Source organism: Cupressus sempervirens, chromosome 7, assembly GCF_028749045.1.
Source record: "Cupressus sempervirens isolate cs-2001-9-10 chromosome 7, ASM2874904v1, whole genome shotgun sequence".
NCBI lineage: Eukaryota > Viridiplantae > Streptophyta > Pinopsida > Cupressales > Cupressaceae > Cupressus > Cupressus sempervirens.
The window spans coordinates 20,623,198-20,643,379 of record NC_143124.1 but is presented as its reverse complement, the minus strand read 5'-3'; the positions used below and the strand labels follow the sequence as shown (position 1 = coordinate 20,643,379).

Sequence of the window (20,182 nt, the reverse complement as noted above, 5' to 3'; positions counted from 1 at the left end):
GAAAAGAACATTATGAATCAAGAAAGGTTGATCAATATCATCTTTAATGATGTAGATCATCTTGGGTGTAAGGAAAATTATTCATCACCTAAAATTTTTTATGCTTTGTCATTTTCAATAAGGAATATTTTGGTAAAGAGTTACTATTTATAAAAAAATATCATTTTAGTAAGAGGGCCATAAAATCTTAGAATGTTCTGATTTAGGAAGTGGAGTTTTTTCTTAACCATATCAACCTACTAGTGGAGTTTTATTGTAATACCATATGTATTACAAAAGTTATTGAGGATTTCTAGTATGAATCCTTTGAGCTCAATTTTGAAGGCTATAGTGGCTTCTATTGGAGTTGAGGAAAGGCAACTCCGAAGATGCCCAAAATCACCTGCATGCGAACCTGTCAAAGAGAAGCCATAGAAGGGAAGAGCATGGAGCATGGGCAAAACCCTAAATGGACATGAGAGACACCATGAATGCAAACACAAGAAGAAATGTATTTACAATAAGAAATGATGTTGTGATATTGTTATGATACAATGAGAGAGAGGCCGAATATAAAGAGCTCATGCAAGCTTGTAGAACAAGCTGGAAGGTGGTAGAAGATAAGTGTGACAACTAGAAGGGAACAAACTCCTGTGTTGTCACCAACTAACCACAACATGCATTAAATATAAAATATTAAATAAATGCATGACCTAAGTAAGCTTAAGCAATAGAATAAATAATTAATAATTAATTATTTACTCTAACACCCCCCCTTAAGTGCAACTTAGGGAAATGCCTTAAGCTCACAAAAATAAGATGAAATGCATAATGGGTCCCGGCAACAAGGCCATGTTAGGTACCCATGTACAATGCAAGAAGAATGCAACCTCTGTAAGTGAGGAAAGAGAGAAAACCACATGGGAAAAACCCTCCCCCAAAAAGAGGTAAGAACCTAGTGAAGAGCTGAAGAAGTCTCCAAGTAGGGAAATTGTCCCCTAAAATAGGAACAAGGTGTAGAACCAGAATCAGTATGCAAAGAACATTAACAAATGAAGTAAACATTCACAAACCAAAAACTAAATTCACATATATGCTTAGACAAAGGAAGAAAACAAGAAAGTGCAAACCTCACAAGAAAAAGTACTCCATGCTTTCTTGATTCTGTAGATGTGTCCTTTTGCTGTGGATGTATGCTCAAAGATGCTCAAAAGCTGCTTCAATGGAGATGGGTAATGGAAAATTGGTAGCTTTGTGAGCTCTCAATTTGGCATTATAAGGGTATGGTTGATGGCTTTGGTTCTCAAAATAGCATGGTAACTTTAGCTCAAAGATTGTTGATGAAATGGCTTGGGATGGGATTCAATTTATAGGTCAAGGGGTAGAGGGATGGAGAGCTTAGATGCAAGGATGGGGAGATGGTTAAGGAGGGCTAAGATGCACTCAAAGGGGAGCACATGGATTGTGCTTGTTTAGCACCAATGGGAAGGTGACACTTGTCACAAGGAGGATGAGTGTGAGAGGGTAGGGTAAGGGGTTGGTTAAAGGCATGATGAGTGGGGTTGAGTATGTAAGAGGGATGTAAGAGGAATGAGTGTGGAAGAGGGAAGAGTGTGGAAGATGGGTGTAAGAGTCATGAGTGGGCTTGTAAGAGTCTTTATGTTTTGTAAGAGCACTCATGACTTAGTGGTTGGGTTTTTTTGAGGGGAGACTTTGGTTTGGATTAGGAAAGTCTTAAACTTGTTTAAGGAATGTGACAACATTAGGGGGTGGATTAGGCTTGGGTTTAGGATTAGATTAGGGATGTTAGAGATGTGCAAGTGGATGGCATTAATGAGGGTGGGTGAGTTAGTGGCTAAGCTTGGTTAGTATGGGTGGATGGGGTGGATTAGGCTAAATGGAGGATTAGAGATAGGTTAGGGGTTTTTGAATTTGAGGATTTCATTTATCAAATAGATTTATTTAATAAATGGGGATTTTTGGAATTAGATAGAAGAATAGGATTTAATTGATAAATAATAGATTATTTGATTTATCAATTAGGACTATAGATGATTAATTAAATTAATCAACTAGGGGATGACAAAGGATTAATTAAATAGAAATTTAATTAATAATGCCTTTTTAGATAACTAAATAGGATTACTAAAATAGTGTAATCAAATTTAGGTGTCTACATTTTGCCCCTCTTTGACATAGTGTTGAGACAACACTATTTCAAAGAAGTTTGAATGAAGACGACATGAGGAAGATGTTTTAGCAACAAGGTTGCCCCAGTCTCAGATAAGAAGAGGAGAGACTAGACTTAGATGATGCCCCCTCAAGAAGGCAACGGGGAGAGAAATGAGGCTCGACGACTTCTTGAAAAGTACAAGAATTTGAGGCGAGCTAAGACACAGGTTAGCGAAGAGAAGGGGCTGAATTAGCTCAAACTCTCACTACGGGTGAATGATAAAGGGAAATCAGAGGCACAATAGTAAAGCAAGCTTAAGACTTTCCAAGATTGGGGGGGGGGGAGATGGAGGAGCGGAGTGCTATAAAAGGAATCCATTGAAGCTTTTTGAGCGGGGGGATACTTCAAAGAGAAGTACCACCATGTAGTTGAGCACTAGATTTGCTATAGGACTGTTGGTTAATTGTCAAGGTTACCAAGAACATCAAGGCCTTTTCACCAACTATCCAGAGGACTGACGAACTGACTCAAAAAAAATACACAAGGATTGCCCCAGTATCACACATGAATCCTAGAGGAAGCAGCGTGGAAATGACACTAGGTAACCCACAAGCAGAAAAAGAAAACAAGCAAAAGACCTTATCAAGACCTTACGCTCTAATTGCCCCATTCGCAGCATACCATGATATGGAAGATCATGGCAACCTTGAGGAGGGAACAAGGAGATTGCTTGAAAAAGATATTTCGAGACCCAAAAGGGAAGATCCCAAATCAAAAGAAAGTGAAAATCCAAAAGAGAACTGTTTGCCAACGAGATGGGTAGGGCGAGGTACTAATGGACCAAGATCAGACATGAGGAAAGCTATATCCTACAAAAATCTATCAGAGAGCACCTAAGCTAATGGATCTGGATGAGTGATGCGTCTGGCAAGCTAAACTAAGAAGGATAACACTTTGGTGATAGGAGATCTAGCTAAAGGATGCATTGGAATATCTAACCAAGGTGTGCGATGTGTGCAAGATGTTGACCAAGGATGAACTAACACGAAAGCCGGATAGATACAATGATACTAAGCTAAAGAGGATGTACAAGCTGACAGACCAAAATATTTTACAAATGTACAAGTTTGTTCATGTTTTGGTTTTTTGTGAGATGGAAATGTTTGTGAAGGATGGGGTGTCTATAATAGTTGATAGGTGGATAGGTAGATGGTTTGTTAAAAGCTTAAGGAAAATGGGATTCTGTGTGTGCATGTGATAGGATACAAGCTAGGATACAAGATCATTTACAAGATGGAATATGGTACAAGCTTTGGACAAGATTTGGATATATACAAGGTATGGTACAAGATTTACAAGGTATAATACAAGCTTTGGTACAAGATTTACAAACTGTACAGGAGGTATTGACAAGCTCCATCAGATTTTGGATATTTGATTGGAACACCAAGGGAACAAGCAGGTGTTTTATGGGATGGTGGGTGGATGGATGAGGGATAGGATAGTGATAGATAATGGATTAGTCTTTAGCACACAAGGCGCCTGAATTACCAGGTTTTCACCAAGGTACCTATCCAAGGCGCTTGAATTGCCAAGTTTTCACCATTGGACGCTTATTTCTCTTTACTATTTTTTTCTTGTATTTTTCAAAAGCTGGGTATACCAAGGATCTTCAAGCATAGAACTTCTTGAGATGAATGATGTTAGTGGGATCATTCAAGAGTTCTCCTTCTGGTGTAGATAATTGATAGGCTCCAGAGCCAAAGGAGGCGGTAACCACATAGGGACCAAGCCATGTAGGTTCAAACTTGCCTTTCTTTTCTCGATCTGCTTGGACTTTCATATTTTCTTTGAGGACCATGTCACCTGGCTGAAAGTGTCGTGGGAGCACCTTCTTGTTGAAATTCCTTTTGAGACGAGTTTGATAGACTGTGAGATGGTCATAGGCTTGTTGTCTCTTCTCGTCTAAGAGATCTAGCTGGGTGAGTCGAGCTACTCTGTATTCTTCATCTGAGATTTGCCCTCGCAAAGATATGCGTAGTGAGGGAAGTTCAACTTCTATAGGTAATACCGCTTCGGCACCATAGACTAGGGAGTATGGAGTTGTGCCTGTGGATGTACGAAAGGAAGTTCGATAGGCCCATAGAGCCGGATTTATTTGAAGGTGCCAATCACGGCCGGAATCATTGACAACTTTCTTTAGGATTTTGAGGAGGGTTTTATTAGTTGCCTCTGCCTGGCCGTTACCTTGTGGGAATATGGGCTAGAAAAGCGGTGATGGATGCGGAGGGAAGTGCATAATTCTTCCATGTTGAGATTTTCAAAATTACCTCCGTGGTCAGTGAAAATGGTGGATGGGATGCCGAAGCGGCAAACAATGTGGTACAAGATGAACTTGAAGACTTGAACTCCTGTAGCTGAGACTAGGGGGACTGCTTCCACCCACTTAGTGAAATAGTCTGTAGCTGTTATTATCCATTTATGTCCAACAGATGAGAGAGGGGTGATAGTTCCAACTAGATCAAGGCCCCAACAAGCGAAAGGCCAAGGTGGTGCAATAGGCTGTAGATCCTGTGCTGGAGCGTGCACAAGATTTGCATGCTACTGACATGGGAGACACTTTCTGACAAAGTCACAAGAGTCTTCTTCAATGGTAGGCCAATAGTAGCCTACTCTAAGGATTTGTTGTGCTAGGACAATACCACTCGTGTGGGCATCGCAAAGTCCTAAATGTACTTCTTTTAATGCCATCGCGGCCTCATTTTCATCTAAACATCGAGAGAGAGTATCGTGATAACCCCGACGATATAGGGTATTGGCTATGATAACATAGCGGGATGATTTTCGGATGAGGTTCTGGCGTTAGGTACGTGTGAGGTGAGGGGATATGATACCATCGTTAAGGTAAGCGTGAATTTCATGGTACCAAGGGGATTGGGGACCAACCAAGATACAAACACGGTTTGAATCCTCATTCGCATAGGCAGGTGTGAGGAGCTGCTCAACTAAAAACTCATACTGCGTAGCTTCTTGAGGAATTTCCAAGAGCGAGCCGATAGTGGCCATGGCATCTGCTGCCTTGTTCTGCATTCGAGGCACTTGTGTAAACTGAAGCTTTGTAAAATGCTGGGTCAACTGATCAACTAGCTCTTTGTAGGGTAATAGCTTTTCATCTTTGGTTTGATATTCATTTAAGACTTGTTTGATGATGAGTTGGGAATCACCAAAGACTTGTAACTCAGTGATATTCCATTCTGCAGCTATCTTTAATCCTGCTACAAGAGCTTCATATTCTGCTATATTGTTGGTGCTAGGGAATTGTAGCTTGAAGGCTTTTGGAATGTAATCTCCTTGAGGTGTAACTAATAATATTCCTGCCCCTTATCCATGAGAGGTGTATGAGCCATCAAAATAAAGCTTCCATGGGGGCTGTTCTTTAATTAGGCAGATATGCTCATCTGGAAATTCTGTGAGCAAAGGATATGCATCTACTAGAGGTGCATCAACTAGGTGGTCTGCTATAGCTTGCCCTTTGATTGCTTTTCTGTCCACATACTGGATGTCAAACTCACTTAGTAGCATAACCCATTTGGCCAAACGGCCTGTAAGTGCTGTTCTGGAGAGCATATACTTGAGAGGGTCAATCTTTGGCGAAGCTTTTGAGTTGAGAAAACAACTGCCAAACAAGCTTTTTCCATAGGAGTGTAATTGAGTTCATAACCAACTAGGGTTCTACTGATATAGTAGATGGCTCTCTCTCTGCTATAATCATCATGTTGTGCTAGAAGTGCCCCTAGAGCAGTAGGTGTTGCTGATATATACAAGATCAAGGGACGACCAGGAACTGGTGGAACCAAGATAGGGGGATTGGTGAGATACTGCTTGAGCTGATCGAAGCTACGCTGACATAAAAGATCCCACTTGAAGTTCTCATTCTTCTTTAGCAAGTGTGAAAATGGTGTACACTTATCTGCAAGTTGGGAGATGAAGCGCCGAACAGATTGAAGTTTTCCTTGAAGAGAGCGAAGCTGTCGCAGTGTCTGGGGAGGAGGCATGTCTAAGATAGCCTTAACCTTTTTGGGGTTGATCTCTATACCCCGTTTAGAAAGTATGAAGCCTAGAAGCTTGCCAGATGTGACCCCAAAGACACACTTCTTGGGATTTAGCATGAGATAATATTGGGCCAACCTATCAAAGACTTTTTCCAGGTCAGCAAGATGATCCATGAAGGTGTGAGATTTGACCAGGATATCGTCCACATAATCTTCCAAAATGCTATGGATAAGATCATGGAAAATGGCTGTCATAGCTCTTTGATAGGTAGCCCCAGCATTCTTTAGGCCAAAAGGCATCATGGTGTAGCAAAAAGTTCCCCAGGGGGTAGTGAATGCTGTCTTATGCTGATCCTCTTCTGCAATCTTGATCTGATTATACCCAGAAAATCCATCCATAAGGGACAAGATTTCATGTCCAGCTGTAAGATCTACAATCATATCTATGTTGGGCAAGGAAAAATCATCCTTTGGACAAGCTTTGTTAAGATCTCTAAAATCAGTGCAGATTTTGATGTCACCGGAAGGCTTAGTGACAAGGACCATGTTGGAGATCCATTCTGAGTAGTCAATAGGCCGGATAACCTTAGCAGCTAACATTCTTTCTAGTTCAGCTTTGACTAGTAATGCCACCTTGGGGTGCATTTTTCTAAGCTTTTGTCTGACGGGCTTGATCTTTGGATCGACTGCAAGATGATGAACTACAAGCTTTGGATCAAGTCCTGGCATGTCCTGATATGACCATGCAAATCGGCCAATGTTCTCTCGTAAAACCTCAAAGAGGAGGTCAGCTTGGTCTTGTGATAGGGATGCAGCAATGTGAACAATTCTAGGGATCTCTGAAGAACCAATGTTGACTTCTCTAGTATCCTCTATTAGAATAGAAGACACCTCTGGTCGATTATCTTGAGGAGGCAATACTAAATCCTCATGTTCTACTTGTGGCTCAGGATTTTCTTGCTGAGGGGTTCTCTTCGCTGCCTTAGCTAGTCCTAGATTTACCTTAGTTCCAGTTTTGGGTGTATCGAAACTAGGTTGGGGATTTTCTCCAAAATACCCCTTGGGATCTAGCTTGTAGATGTAGGCAGAATCTGGCTTTGTCTTCTTATGAGGAGTTTCAGCTCCCATGAATCTTAGAAGTGCTTCCTCTGATGCAAACTCATCAATATGTATGACACTTGGTTGGTCCCAATCTATGAGTTGTGGATGAGCAAGTGGTAGGTCAATGAGATGGATGGATAGTTCTCGGAGAACAGAGTCTCCTAGGAAGATTTGGTCTGGGATATCGTCGTAGGCTCTCTTTTCAACTTCCTCAAGAATGTCTTCGATTTCGACAAGGTTGCGGTGGATGTTCGAAAAAGCGTGACCGTTCTCGTTGGTGCCCCCAGTTGTGGGTATGCCAAAGCCAAGACCTAACTTTACTTCCCAATCATGTGCTTCGATGGGACATTGCATGCCCCTTTCTTTTGGTCCTAGTCCACCTCCTTGATAGTTCCATTTTTCAGTGACAAGCTTATGTTGTTTGGGATACTTCTGGCTGAAGTGATCAAGGCGTGCTTGATTTCTTGGAGGTGCATCCTTATGTAGCCAATTGTTGATATCTGGAGTGAGCTCCTCATGAAGAGGGGTTTTTGAGGACACAAAGGTGGTTGGGCCAAACTGTTTGTATCGAGGAGGTGGAATATCCTTAGCTTTATGATATGTTGGCCGTCCATGGGTATGTGGATCAAGTGGGATTGCTCCGACAGCAAATGCATCTGATAGACTATATTCTCCACATCCTTTGTTGTTGATCTTTACAGTAGATAGGGTGGAGGCAAGGATGGTTTCTGCATCATTACAAGTGTGGGATGAGCTGGCGATGGCTGTGCCGATGTCTATTCCAGGGCAATGGTTTGTATATGAAGCTTCAACCGCATTGCAGTAAGCAAAGGGTTCTGGATCGGCATGGATGGTTACCTCAGTGCCTTGATGCGGAAATTTGATGCACTGATGGTAGGTGGATGGAACGGCCTTCATAGCATGAATCCATGGGCGACCGAGGAGGATGTTAAATGGTAGGTTTAGATCAACAACATGGCAAACTGTCTCTTGAATGACTGGCCCAACCTTGATTGGTAGCAAAATAGTCCCTTCTGTGGTCCTTTCCAAGTTGTCATAAGCTTTGATGGTGATAACCTCACTGATTATATCTGCCTCAGTATACCCAGCTTGTTTTATGAATTTTAGGGTGCAAATGTTCAAGGCTGATCCATTATCTATCATTACTCTTTTCATGGCAAAATTGGATACCATGATGGCTATGCGAAGTGGAAGGGTGTGATCTGGCTCAACCGCGGGTATGTCGATGGGTTTGAAAGATAGGGCACATGAGGATGAAAGGTGTCCAACAAGATTACGAAAATCAGTAGCATTGATATCAGAAGGGACACGGGATTCTATGAGAGAACTGTCAAGGATGTCTTTGTACACAGGACTAGTGCGGAGAAGGTCTAAAATGGATATTTGGGCTGGCATGTTCCCAAGGTGTTCCAAGATATTGTACTGGCTTTTCAATGGAGCTGATGGTGTTGATGAAACTGGTGGGCCTGCGATGTTAAATCGCGCTCTTCGCGTGGTGACTGCACACTCATTGTCTGGTCCTCGGATATTGATAACATTGACAGAAGGCTCTTTCTCAGATATACAACCTATAAGGCTACCATAGTCTATATAGGATGAAGTGTGGTCATTGTTCTTCCCATGCTGTTGGTTTGGCTGGCAGTTGTTGGTGTTGTTTTGGATAGGTGCTTTTCCAGGATTTTGGTTGTTGTGTGGAGGAAAAGCATTTTGATAAATCTGTAAGCCTGCATTGGGAGAGGTTTGGGCACCAACAGTGATTTCCTTCCAATCAATGAGGTCTTGCACATAGTCTTTCAGTTTCATGCATCTGAGGGTGGTGTGACCGTTTACCCTATGGAATTTGCAATACTCATTGTCCTTGTACCATGCAGCTTTGGATTGGCTTGGATCAATTTGCTGGGTAGGAGGAAATTTGATGAGGTTTTCCTTAGCCAATTTCTCAAAAATAACATCCAATGGCTCACCAAGGGGTGTATAGTTTCTAGGTGCAGGTTGGAATCTGGGCTTTTGCCCTGCAGCTACATTGATGGCATTAGCTTGATTGTTAGACCCTTGAAAGTTGGGTCTTGTATTGTGGTTTTGATAGCTTTGGTTATTTCATTGTTGGTAATTGGTAGCTTGTTTGTTGTTTGTTTGATATTGGGTTAGACTGGTTTTGAGAAGGACCAACGATATTCACATGTCTGGTGTCAGTAACCCCATCTGTTGCAACATGCTTGTTTTTGTTCCAATACCTAGACTTGTCATTGGAATGTGATTGATTTTGGTTGGCCTCTTTGTAAATCTTTACCACACCATCTTTTATGAGTCCTTGCTCAAGGATCATTCCTTTCTCTTTGATATCCTTATAGGTCTGCAAACAGTTCATGGTCATGTGGTGAGCCAAGCTGGGATGTGCATTATCAATAAACATTTTCACCACATGGCGTTCTAGCAAGGTGCAGGATATGCGGGTGGTAAGGGTTTGCCATCTTTGCAGGTATTCGGCAAGGCTTTCTCCACCTTTTTGCTTGGTGTGGACAAGATCAACTATTGATAGCTCTGTTTCAACAAGATGGGCATATTGGGCTACAAATGCCTCAGATAATTCAGCAAAGTTTTTAATTGTGCCATAGGGGATTCTATAAAACCATTCAAGAGCTGGTCCAGCCAAGCTTTTGGGAAAAAGGCGCAAGAGGAAGACATCATTGTATGCCACGTCCTGGCAATGCATGTAAAATTCTTTGATATGTGTGACAGGGTCTCCTTTTCCTCTGAATTTGTCAAATTTAGGTACCTCAAAGTGTTTGGGAAATGGTGTCATGGTAATGGCTCTGTCAAATGGGTAAGGACACACATTCTCAAACTTGAATGTCTTTGGATCATTCCCTTCTTGGATGGCTTTCAGAGCTATCTTCATTTGCTCCCACTCTGAATTGATAGGTGATGGTTGGGGTGCCCCCAATGTAGGAGTGCCTTGAGGTAGGTATGTGCTGGATGGGGCCACTGAATATGGATGGTTATGAGGGATTTGCTGATAGGGATTGTACATTGTTTGGGCAGCTGCATGGTGGATGACGGGTTGTTGAGGGGGAGGTGGCACATATTGCTGCATGTGCTGCGAGGCTTGCTGTTGATATGGGATTTGAGGTTGGGATTGAGGAACATAAGCTGGCTGTGGGATAAATGGATTGCTTTGTGGAGGTAAGGTATAAGATGGTTGTGAGGCTTGGGGAAAGGATCGGAGGGCTTGTGGGGTTTGACCAATGTATGTGGGCTGTGCCCCCATTTGGGATGGCATCTGCAAATAATTGGTGGTTGGCTGGGGTGGTGGATTACCTCCTAGAAGTGGCATTGAAAAGTAGTTGGTAATTGGAGGTAATGGATTAGTTGGTGGTGGAGGTGGTGGGAATTGAAAGCTTGGGAATGGAACTGATGGGGTTTGATAGCTTTGTGGCTGGATTTGGAAGCTTGGTAGAGTGGTGGTGGGAGCTAGGGTCACTTGGGAGCTTGGTAGAAGATTGGCAGTAGCTTGTGGGTTTTGATAGCTTTGTGGAGTAAAGGTAGTAGCTTGTGGATTTGTGGCTGGTGGTATTGAGCTCCCAAGACCTAATGGAAATGATGGGATTGTGCTTTGGGCTGTGGTGAACAAGCTGGGGGTGATGAAAGGTTGATTACTTGGCCCCATGGGTGGCATCCCTATTGTATATTGCTGAGGTTGGCCAAAGATGCTAGCACTGATTTGGGAGATGGGTGGATTGGGAAGGCTAGGTTCGGGAGTAGCAGCAATAGTGAAGGGGGTGAACGGTGAGATGTTTTGGGTAAAGGGGGTTTGGAGTGGAGAGGTATGAACCAAGGATGGAGTGGTGGTGGTTGGGTTGGCTTGCGGCATGGAGATTTCAACTTGGGTGGATGATGGTATGTTTGGGTCTGTTGGGTCATATGGATTGGCTGGAGGCTCTTCTTTTGGAATATATTGAGGATAATTTGGATCATAAGAGCCTATGGGTGGTGGTAGTTGCCCAAACAATGGGTGAGATGGATCTGATAATGGAGGGGGTCTTCCAAAGTCAAAGGTTCCTACATTGTCCCTTCGAAAATTAGCCATGATTGTCTCTTTGTTTTTGTCTATAATGGCATTTACCAATACTGCATTTCTTGGTTGGTTCATGAAAGCTTCAATGTCAGTAGGTGATGGCATATCTTGCTCTGGGCTGAAGGATGGCTGAGTGCTCAAGGGGGGTATGGCTGTTCAATCCAAATGATAGGGCTCCATTGTTTCTTTCTTCTTGGCTAAGCGAGTGACGGGTGGCATGAAAAATGCTCCTAGGGATGAGATGCAATAATGCTGATGGATGCAAAAGGGGGAAGGCTTTTCTATGCAAATGATTTCCTAGGTTGAGGCAAAGCTATATGACAAAACCTAAGGAGGATTGGGTTGGGGATTCTAACTTCAAAGATATGTTGTCAAAGTACAAAAGGTCTGCTTTCCTATGTGCAAGCTTGGTGGTGATTGTGTCAACTTAAGGATAGACTGATGATCCTTTAGGAAGAACACGAGATTGACCACTTGTGAATCCCAACCTTTAGCTCAAGGTGATGAGGGATAACAAGTGACAAAGCTAGATTACCCTAGACAAAGCTATGTCAAAGGGATAACCTTGGTGAGATTGGTGGATTTGGAAGATTTTAGGAATGGAAAACTTTTAGCAAGGTGACAACAATTTTGAAAGCTTAGATATGCAGAATTTCGATTACTGGCTAGATGGTATGATTCTAAATAAGATGGATGAGCTAATAATGCTTAAGGGGATAAGCTAAGATGGCTGGCTCTTCTACAAAGATGACTCTAGAGTGAAGCTTATCCAAGAAGATGTGGAGAAACAAGGGTGTCTAATCATAGAAATCATGCCTAGTTGGTAAGGCATAAGCAGGATTAACTCCTAGATGTTGGCTAAATTTGATGGTGCGCTCTAACCAGGCCTCTTGAAGTGCTTTGTCGGTAGCTTTGTCCTCTGCTTTGTGGAGTTTGGAAATTCGTGGGCTTGGTGTTATTGCTTTTCTCTTGGCTGAAAGTTCTTGGTATGCTAGAGATGGCTTGAGTTTGACCTTGTGAAACTTCTGTTTGGGTTTGGGTTGTTCCGACATAAATTCCTGAATCTGCTTGGCTTTGGGAAAAATCTCAGTTGTTTTGCTTCAACTTGTTCAACTTCCAAAATAGGCAGTGACTACGCTAAGTGTGCCCTAAGCTAGGATTGACCAAGTTTGGCAAACATTCATTCAACAAGTAAAATAAAAACAAGCAATAGATAGGAACACCCAGATAGAAGTTTGTGGTTCTCAGAATGTGGTACTTGCGCCAAGGAGTGTGTATGTTCTACAAATGTTTCGATCAGTCACTCCAAACACATTAACATCCTAGATGGTTTTCTGCAAGGCAGACAATTGGTTTAGCTAGGGAGTCCTCGATATACGCAAGGTACGTGAGGCCCAAATCCATAGATGATACCAAAAGGATGTCACACAGCTGAGAGGAGTGGTAACCCACTTCTCCTCTTTCACTTCTCAAGCGTATAAAGTTCCTTGAGGCTTAGCCCGAATGACAAAATCTTGATCCCAAGAGAGGTGTCTTTCGATTCACCTCCCGATTCTTATACTCCGCCGGAACGCTGGAGTTGAGGTCGTCCAAGGGGTGATGAAATCCCCAAGTAGGCCTCCTAAAAAAGAAACAAGATTTTGGATCCTAATCTTATGCACCCAAGATGGCCTCGAAAGACGACAAGGGGAGAGAAGACTCGGATGACCTTGGGCTAAAAAACACGCTTGTTCTTTTACCAACTGACTCTTATGTGTGCTAATCTAGACTTTGCAAGCACTCATGTTTAAGAGACAATGTTCAATTCCAACTTGAAGCACCAACAAAAGTAAATCGATCAAAGAATGCACACAATAAGAAGAGTTAGGGTCAACAAAAGCAAACTCGCGCGCCCGGAGGCCCTCCACGTCAAGTATTGATTAATTTTCTTTAAGGCATTCAAGATTGAGTGTGAGTTTGTTTTAAGCCCAAAACAAAAGTGTGTGAGATTCGATTTCAAGCGCGCGCTCAGAGGCTCTCCACGTCAGTTGTTGTTCAATTTTAGTGCCCAAACTCAAAGTGTGATCGATTTAATCTAGAGTTTTGACCATTTAAGAATTTTGATAAAGTTAAAGCAAACGTTCAAAGACCAAGTGAGTTAGTTAGATTGTGGAACATTTAACACCTTTTTCAAGTAGACCCATCCCCATAAATGGCGCTGAGATTGCAACCAATGGTTAATATTTGATGGGTGATTAGAAAAGAGGTGAGTCCAAGGAACTACAAAAATTGATTTTTGTAAATTTGTATTTTAACTTAACAAAGTTTCTTAAATGTCCAAAAATCCAACTTTACCTAGATTGCATGTGAAAAAGAGATTTGTAATGGTTAATTGATCCTTGGCATTCAAGATTGGATTTGTTTGTTTTAAGCATGCATTCCAAAGAAAGTTGATTTTAATCCATGACATTCAAGAGTGTGTTTTTGAGCAACATTCATTCAATGAAAAATGTGTTTAACCATTCAAGTTCATTTTTTTTTTTTTAGCAACATGCATTCAAAGACAAATGGTTAAACATTCAAGTTCATTTTTTAGCAACATGAAAACCTGCAAGAAACATGGTTAGTGGTTCCATATGTGCTCCAACCTGCAATGAGACAAAAAAAAGCAATTTAGTTAGTTAGCCAAAATCTTCAAAAATGAGAGCTTAACTATGGGAAAAAATTTTTTAACTTTTTTTGTTGTTTTTTCTACGCGTAAAAATGCTTAAAATGGTCTAAATCCTACGGAACATAATATAGTAGAAATGGAACATAAGCAAGCAGAGAACACAGTCTGCCAAAATACAAAGACGCTGAACTACAGAGGTGCCAAAATACGAAGAGGACAAAATAGATTTGCAGCACAGAACCCAGGTGACAAGCAGAGATGTTGATTTTCACAGACGCAGATTTTCGCAGACGTCGATTTTCGTAGATGCGGATTTTCGCAGATGTTGATTTGTGCAGACGCGGATTTTTGCAGAAGTCAATTTTCACAGACAGAACAGGTTGCAGACGCCAAAACCGCACCAAAAAAAGCTGAAAAATGCAAATTTTTTTTTAGATGGTATTTCTTCTTCCTAAGTGCGTTCTTTAACCTGCAAAAACAAGAAAAACACCCTCACAACACACTCAAACAACAACAAACATTAGATGGTTAGAAAAATGACATATAGATGAAAATAGATGATTAAATGACCCATAGTGGGGTCCCACCGGGTGTGCCAAAATGTAGAACCAGAATCAGTATGCAAAGAACATTAACAAATGAAGTAAACATTCACAAACCAAAAACTAAATTCACATATATGCTTAGACAAAGGAAGAAAACAAGAAAGTTCAAACCTCACAAGAAAAAGCACTCCATGCTTTCTTGATTCTGTAGATGTGTCCTTTTGCTGTGGATGTATGCTCAAAGATGCTCAAAAACTGCTTCAATGGAGATGGGTAATGGAAAATTGGTAGCTTTGTGAGCTCTCAATTTGGCATTATAAGGGTATGGTTGATGGCTTTGGTTCTCAAAATAGCATGGTAACTTTAGCTCAAAGATTGTTGATGAAATGGCTTGGGATGGGATTCAATTTATAGGTCAAGGGGTAGAGGGATGGAGGGCTTAGATGCAAGGATGGGGAGATGGTTAAGGAGGGCTAAGATGCACTCAAAGGGGAGCACATGGATTGTGCTTGTTTAGCACCAATGGGAAGGTGACACTTGTCACAAGGAGGATGAGTGTGAGAGGGTAGGGTAAGGGGTTGGTTAAAGGCATGATGAGTGGGGTTGAGTATGTAAGAGGGATGTAAGAGGAATGAGTGTGGAAGAGGGAAGAGTGTGGAAGATGGGTGTAAGAGTCATGAGTGGGCTTGTAAGAGTCTTTATGTTTTGTAAGAGCACTCATGACTTAGTGGTTGGGTTTTTTTGAGGGGAGACTTTGGTTTGGATTAGGAAAGTCTTAAACTTTTTTAAGGAATGTGACAACATTAGGGGGTGGATTAGGCTTGGGTTTAGGATTAGATTAGGGATGTTAGAGATGTGCAAGTGGATGGCATTAATGAGGGTGGGTGAGTTAGTGGCTAAGCTTGGTTAGTATGGGTGGATGGGGTGGATTAGGCTAAATGGAGGATTAGAGATAGGTTAGGGGTTTTTGAATTTGAGGATTTCATTTATCAAATAGGTTTATTTAATAAATGAGGATTTTTGGAATTAGATAGAAGAATAGGATTTAATTGATAAATAATAGATTATTTGATTTATCAATTAGGACTATAGATGATTAATTAAATTAATCAACTAGGGGATGACAAAGGATTAATTAAATAAAAATTTAATTAATAATGCCTTTTTAGATAACTAAATAGGATTACTAAAATAGTGTAATCAAATTTAGGTGTCTACACAAGGAATGATCATGAAGAAGCAGCATCACTGAAGCAAGAAGAAGTCGCAAATCTGCCAAACTGCTGATCTGAAGAAACCTCCATGGAAGAAGAAGTCACGAACTGAGCATGTCTATATGGTAGATGATCCATCTCACCGAAATGCATAGGTAGCCAGCCACTGCAATCGCCTTGTATATAGGATCAACCACTAAATACATAGTTCACACTATCGAACCATCGAACCATGGATGCATTAGAACACAACATAACCCCCCCTTAATGCAGATGGGGTATGATGACAGGCAACTGAGAAGGTGAGCCAAATCTCCTGCAAACGAACCAAGAACGAGGAGAGAGGAAAACAAGTACAGACACCGATAAAGACACAGTCTAACTGACTCTGCATGGGGCTAATGTCTTGGAAGGGACACTCACTTGACAAAGGGAGAATGCCTAAAACAACAAACAAATAATTCCCCCCCATGGTGCTTTATGAAAATAGTGCAAGTACACCTGACTCAAAACAACGTTCATGACTCCCAGAATGCAAAAGTGACACTTTATCTCAGTGCGATACAAAGAAGTGCTTAAAAATGATAGCTACAACGATCAAAACTGAAAAAGAGCTGAACCAAAAGGAGGTACAGCCAAAAAGAAAGCAAACCATGCCAGGAAAACGATCCTCGGGCCTAAAATACTCAAAATATCCACCATAGAGCAAAAATGCCAAAACTATGATAGAAAGAGCAGAGGCCAAAAACAAAGAAAAAGGACTACTTTTCTGAAGAGTACACAGAACCAGCTTTCCAGAAATATAAAGTTTTCAAAAAACTGACATGGGATGTAAAAGATATGCATGCCGGAGTCAAAAATAGGACTTCTGACATCAACAGTAAAAACAAGCAATAAGAAAGCATCAAAACCAAAAAATACCTACACCAAAATCTCCGTCTCAGAACTAGCTTTCTGGCGCTTCTTTCGGATTGGAAATATACCTCCGTATGCAAAAGTTATGGCCAAAAAACCACAAGTAGGTCCAAAAGCAATCGGGAGAGGTGCATGCAAGGGCTGATGCAGCGCTGACGTCAGCAAGTCAGCCAATTAAATTTGATGGTTTGGTGGCCGTCGCACCAAAAAAGAGTGCCACGTGGCATTTCCACGTGGCAGTACTGACGTGGCAGGGGTGACGTGGCGGGTCCACGTGGCAAGGTGCCACGTGGCGCCCAGGCCACGTGTCACCCCCGCAGTGGCTGAAAAAGTGCTGACGCAGCTGCAGAGTGGTCTGCATAGCTTGCGGGTAGAGGCGGCCGTAGGGCAGCGGAGCCGAGAGGAGGTGGCCGCAGGGCGGCGAACACGGAGGAGCCGCCGGCGGAGGGTGGCGGCCGAGAGGCGGCCGGGCCGCGGCGGAGCGGAGGCGGCGCTGCCTGCTACGGCCGCTATGGGCTGCGCGTAGGTGGCGCGACGGCGGCCCCGCGATGGCGTGGCGGCGGTGCTCTCGGAAATATATATTTTTTTTAAAAAAAATCCGTCGCTGCGTCCGACCGTACAGCAGCGACCCTGGAGGCCTCAAAAAATCGCCAAAATTGCCCTATGTCCAAAAACGACAAGTTTTATATGAATCCGAACTGCAAACAGCCTTTCGGATCCAATGGTGATGTCCGTTTGGGCTAAAAATGCTCTGAAAATTTGCTGATCCCCTGATTTGAAGAAAAATTGCACAAACAAACTAGGGTTTGTGACTTCAAATCACAGCTTCAAAATTTCTTCAACGAAGTTGCACTTAAGGGGGGGTGTTAGAGTAAATAATTAATTATATATTATTTATTCTAACAGCTTCAAAATAAGGTCAAGCTTGGACTGACTAGTGCTTGCGCATGTTAGGCACTCTAGTTTAGGTGTTGATGATTCTAAAAAGTATTTATTGTTGAAAATAAGACACGGTTTGAAAGTTTTGGACTCTAGAAGTTGGTATAGCTAAGAACATAATTAGGGTTGACCCTATGTAATTAATTTATGAAATATTTTTTAGTTAGAGTTTTATTGACAACAAGGGCTGAAGTTAATGTGTAAAACCTTCCCATATGGTGAAAAATTGCCTATATAAGGAAGGCTTGTAGTGATGTTAAGGTAGCTATAGGTGGTAGTTTGTGGATCTATATTAAAGAATATTGTAATGGAATTTCCCATGTGTATTTTCATATTGTATGTCTAAAGATATAGAATTCTACATTAGTGTCGATATAAGAAGCCCACTTACTTATGGTTAAGAAAGAAGCCTCTGTAGCAAATTGTTCTTTGATAAACTGGATGGGATCTCGAGAAAGATGGATACAAAATCTTGAAAAAAGTATCACTACTAATAGTGCAGAAATAATAAAGGGATCGAGCCAATGAAATGCCTCTACATAGAGCCTACATTACAATGAGATAGAGTAAATAGAAGAAGCTATGTAAGGACTTCATATAGCACTTGGAGCACTAGAAAAAAATTGCACTTTAACATGGGAAGTAAGATACAAAAAATATTTAAAAATGGGAAATTCTAGTGCACTCTGACATATATACAAAACTCTTTTGAAACATGCATGGAATAGTCCATTGCATAGATGACCCGAAATTATGGATTATGTTCTTCTACATAGATTGGAAATTGGACACTATTTTCTAATGTAGAAAGGTAAAGCTTAAAAAAAAATTATTGGCCTATATTCTTGTAAAAAAATTAGGTATTTTATACTATTTTTTGACGTAAAAAGGTAGAAGTTGATATTTTCTTTATCCAAATCTAAGATTCTTAGCAACTACTTCCTACTTGTTCAAGCTTTTATCTAGTAATATAGGAAGGTCTAAGTTATTACATAGTCATTTGTTTTTTCAAATATTTATGGAATTGCTAAGATATTACATAATCATTTTTTTGGGGATATATTTATGGAATTGTTAAATTAATGCTTTCAGATTTCTATTAATCTCCCTTTACTATAACATGTGCTCATAAAATTCAACTTGTCACTTTTTTACACATGTAGACATATTATTAATTCACTTTTTATGATAATTAAAAAAATAGGGGCACAAGAGCATCATAAGGAATTAAACAAAGAAAGCATGAATAACACTACAAATAAGAGGAGAAGGCATGGGATTGGCCACCCATTTTCAACTTATTTTACCCTTGCTTTGTATTTTTTCATTAACTAGAATATGCTTATTGTTTCCATCTATGTGCCAATGCCATGAAATGTTGTGCAAGAAATTTGATATCCATTATTTCCTAATTCTAAATCCAAAAACCAAATTTTCAATAAAAATAATATGGACTTTATTCAAAAAAATTTATTTCTATGGTATTGAAATAAGAAATAGAAAAAGTTAAGAGTCCACTACATCATTATGCTAATTGTAATACAATATGATACTATACATTGAAACAACATGACCCTATCTATTGCATTTTAGTCTGATCTAGAAAAGCTCATGAATTGAGAAGGAATAGATATTTTTCACAACAATTCAAATTGTGTTATTGATAGAGAGTAAGGAAATAGAGAGAGGTGTGGAGATGGAGGCTAAGAAAAAGAGAGATGTGGAGAAGAGGTGGATAGAGATAAATGGAGAGAGTGGAGTTGGAAGTTATAAAAAAAGAAAGAGGAGAGAATGAGAGAAGGAGAGACATAAAATGAAGACCTATATATATATATATATATAAATACATATATGTATATATATGTATGTATATGTATATAAATATATATTTATATGTATATAAATATATATAAATATATATATGTGTGTGTGTGTGTGTGTGTGTGTGTTTGTATATGTATGTATATATATATATATATATATATATATGTATATACATATATACATATGTGTGTGTGTGTGTGTGTTTGTGTGTGTGTGTGTGTGTGTGTGTGTGTGTGTGTGTGTGTGTGTGTGTGAGAGAGAGAGAGAGAGAGAGAGAACAATCTATAGTGACAAAAGATGTAGAGAGATATAGAGGTAGACATAGAGAGGGAGAGATATGCAGAGATATAGATGGCCAGATAGATTGATAGATTGATAAAGGCATACATAGAGGATGATAGAGAGAAATGGATAAAGAAACAAATACTTATATGATATTTCAAAAAGATACCCATTGCACACTAATGTGAATTTGATTTCATTGCATATTTTGGTTTTATTCGTATTTGGCAATTTCGTAGAAAATGCAATCTTTGTAATTTTTGGTATGGTCTAAAGTTTGAACCATTCTAAATCTTATATATTTCGTCTAATGCCATAGAAATAACACTCTTAGCTTATCTATAATAACATTTGAGGCTATTCCTAATTTAGAACAAAGAATCTTATATCATACTAAAGATAAGGGTATGTA

At 40.5% G+C, this 20,182-nt stretch overlaps 1 pseudogene; it reads right to left on the bottom strand.

Annotated features, from left to right (window-relative positions):
* The window catches only part of LOC149545211 (subtilisin-like protease SBT1.7), a 54,694-nt pseudogene that overhangs the window by 13,684 nt on the left and 20,828 nt on the right, over nucleotides 1-20,182 (bottom strand).